Raw genomic sequence first — 3,846 nt, 5'->3', positions numbered from 1 at the left:
ATCTCATGTTTGAATATTAATTTGTTAATAATTATTATTGGCAAATTGATCAATGTATATCATATCATATCTATAGACCGAACAGGTTTTTATTTGTAAAATTCTGAATTGACGGGAAGTCTAAGCATCAGTATTAAATACAATATATTTATAAATTTTTAAAACTCACTATTGTGAATGTTATTAAACCCTGTGATAATTATTCAGATTTTGGAAAAGAATTTATATATTGGAAAAATTATAGATATAGAGTATTTTATTCATACATTGTTTTATGGGAATATATTTTGTGTTTTATGTCAGCATACAAATCATAGAAATTTATTTTATCCTAATTCATCTTGTGATATACAGTTTGAGCTGTTTTGGTACCAATAAATATTCAGCAGCACATAAAATTATTGAATCAATTAATATTGATCTTATTAAGAGCACTCAGTATTTATCATCCTTTGATGATAATCATTTTAGTCTGCCAGAACAAGTATATTGAAAATTATATTAATAAGGTTCCAGTTATATCATATAAGGATCCAGAGAGCTTCAAGAACTGGCACTGTGAGTTCTAAGGAATTTCAGAAGGATAAATTGGTGAATACCTGTATTCATGACGAGCGTTTTAAGAATCAACTAGAAAAAACTATAGTTGGTCTTTATTATTCTCTAGTGGGTACATGGTTACTGATAATCAGTCATCAAATATTCTTTTGGTTTCCTCTTTGGTATTCTTCAAGAACTTCATAGAAGCAGCGGTAAGAATTAATAATCACCGGTCATTGAACCTTATGGTGATTAATTGTATTTGGAAAATTCATGTATCTACCACTGAGCTAGAGCTGAGGGTTGAACCCAGTAATTTTGCGAGCCGGACAGCCTTAATTTTTTGTGAATTTATTTGCAAAAGAGGGAATTTAGCGACTGCTCTTATAAATATCAAGAACATTGTATCATCTGTAAAAGATTTGCAATTCACAACTTTACAATATGAGCACTTAAAAAAAACTTGAAACTTTAAAGATTTATAATATAAATATAAACAGGATACACACGACACAGATAGATTAAAAACATACATTTAAACAAGAATTTTAGAGAGCTGGGCCCCCTTTGTCAATCAACCAGGAAGTGAATGAAGTAACTTCAATTGGGGCCCAGCTCTCGAATATATATTCTATATATATATATATATATATATAATATATATATATATATATATATATATATATATATATAGCACATTACAGAAGACACTTCAAAGTTTGTAATATAAATTAAAACAGGTGTAAAACAAACTTCAAAGTGTCTTCCGCTATGTGCTATTTATATATATATATATATATATATATATATATATTTAGAAGAGAAGACACTTTAAAGTTTGTAATATGAATTGAAACAGGAGACATAAGACATAAATAGATTGAAAACACTTAAAAACTTACATTAGAAATGGGGAAAATTTTCGGAGACTGAGTCTCCCTCCTCAACCGAGCAGACTCCAGTTTGAAATCCAATGGTCATGTGACCACAGAGTACGCACGGATAGTCAATTATTGTAGCAGCAGAGACCACAGATTACGCGATGCAGACGGATGGAGAGAAAAAGGGGTATGGATTCAGGGGACATTATGGGGTATCTAGGGGGCGTTACAAATGGGATATTTAAGATTTGAGTGGGTTATGGATAAGGAAAGGTGTACCTTATGAATTGATAGAAAAAAGGGGATTTAAAATTATAAATCAAAAAAGAATTAGACTAAAATTGGAGAAAGGAATTGTAGAATTGAACTTGAATTAAATTTATTTTTCATTTTTATTGAACATTTAATATATATTTGATAGCTGTGAAATTTATTATGATATGATGAAATTTATTTCAATTTAATTAAACAGTTGGTAGCTATGATACTTTTGCTGTCTGTTGAGACCAGGACTGGAAACAGCTCCAAGCACCCAAATAAAAGCCAATTCATTCGTCTTGACATCTATGGAGGGGGCTGTGAGATGGAGGGTGGCAAGGACTTTGACTTTGAAGCATTGGTCAAAGCTATTGAAAAATTTGGTCAAATCTCTGGAAAAATTTGGAAGGTCTGGAGGTTTTCCCGTAGCCTCCAGTGAAGTATGCAACAGATTTGGTATTCAGTTTTCATAGCGATCTCATAGTTTTGGCTGAGAATTTTTGGTATTTGGGAGAACTTCAAATTTTCGATGAAAACTAAATTTCCCGGGTCCCCATTTGAATTTGGTTGAAATTTAGCTATGGTTATAAGCTTATCTCCGGGAGCTGAACAATAAAGCTTGTAAAAAATTTTTGGTGGGAAACAAATTTAAATGTGTCCCAAATATTTGGGCGAGTACAGGGGTGCCGGGGGGAAAAATTTGGAAGGCCTGGAGGTTTTCCCGTAGCCTCCAGTGAAGTATGCAACAGATTTAGTGTTCAGTTGTCACAGCGATCTTATAGTTTTGCCTGAGAATTTTTCGTATAAATTTGGGAAAACTTCAAATTTTTGATGGAAACTCAATTTCCCGGGTCGCCATTTGTATTTGGTTGGAATTAAGCTATATGGCTATAGGCTTATCCTCGGGAGCTGAACAAAAAAGCTTATTGAATTTTCTGTGCAAAGCTCATTTCAAAAATCGAAAAAAATTGGGGGGCACCAGGGGGCCAGGGGGGTAAAATTTTAGTGATTTGGAGGTTTTCCCATAGCCTACAGTACGTTCCCTAACTGATTTTGAGGTTGGTTGTGTGTGACAATCAGCCGTATTGTCTGTGAATTTCTTGTTCATGCAGCTTTAACATAATAAGACACACTCGGCAGGGGGCTTTGCCCCTGGCACCCCCAGTAGGGTGGGTGAGCAACCTAATTTATTATTCGTTGCATAAAGTTCTCTTTTCAGTATTTTGAAAATCTATTACTGGTACGAAACTAGCCTATGCCTGTTATGGGATTGATTGTGATGTTGTAATGTTCGTATTATAATGTGGTCATACATGAAAATATATTTATACGAAATAATGATAAAATTTCAACGCATGAGATATTTTGCAACAAATAGATTACATGAGGGCTGAGAGTTGAAATGGCTAAAAGTTGTTGCATGTAATTGAGTGGTCTCAATTAATTCTATACGGTATCTTGAAAAAGTATGATGCTTCATCACATAGGCCGATCATTTTATATGAATTTCATCAAACTTGATCTCATCACAAAATGTAATAGAAATTTAGTTATAATATATTTACAGATGGAAGTTTAAGTTAATGAAACTTGGTGCGGATGAATAAGTTTCCATCATGAATCCACAACTTGAGTTATTGATGAATTATCCAGCTATGATGCGATTCGTATCAGAAAAATAGCTAGCGAGAAAAACTTTTTTGTTTTGAGATAACATGAGCTGAGTAGAGGAGTCTGCTAGTATTTGATGAGTTTAGGGCAGAGAGGATTACTGTCGGTGAACAACTGAATACCAAACAGACGAACAACAAACTGTGCTCTCTGATGGCAGCGAGAGAGGCTTCACTTTTTGTGACTGGGGGATGTTTTGGGGGGGGGGTGGATGTTGGGGCTGTTGAAATAGTGTGATGGAGGAGGGGTTAGAGATGAAATCCAAAAACCAACAAGGCTGAGGCAGTCTCACGTCGCCTACGGCGTTAATAAAATTATTACTTTCACTTGGTTCGCATCGGTTCTCATTCTCACATCAAAAAGCTCTTCACGTCTCTGACACTCCTCAACCAAGAACGCTGTTGAAAACTGAGGCACGAGGCTCTTCGCCTTCCACACTCATTTCTCTCTCTCAAGAGAAAATCAAATAATGTTCCCCTCTCTATATTATATTGGA

The sequence above is a fragment of the Nilaparvata lugens genome, chromosome 1, assembly GCF_014356525.2.
Source record: "Nilaparvata lugens isolate BPH chromosome 1, ASM1435652v1, whole genome shotgun sequence".
Lineage (NCBI taxonomy): Eukaryota > Metazoa > Arthropoda > Insecta > Hemiptera > Delphacidae > Nilaparvata > Nilaparvata lugens.
This window is presented reverse-complemented; position numbering follows the sequence as displayed.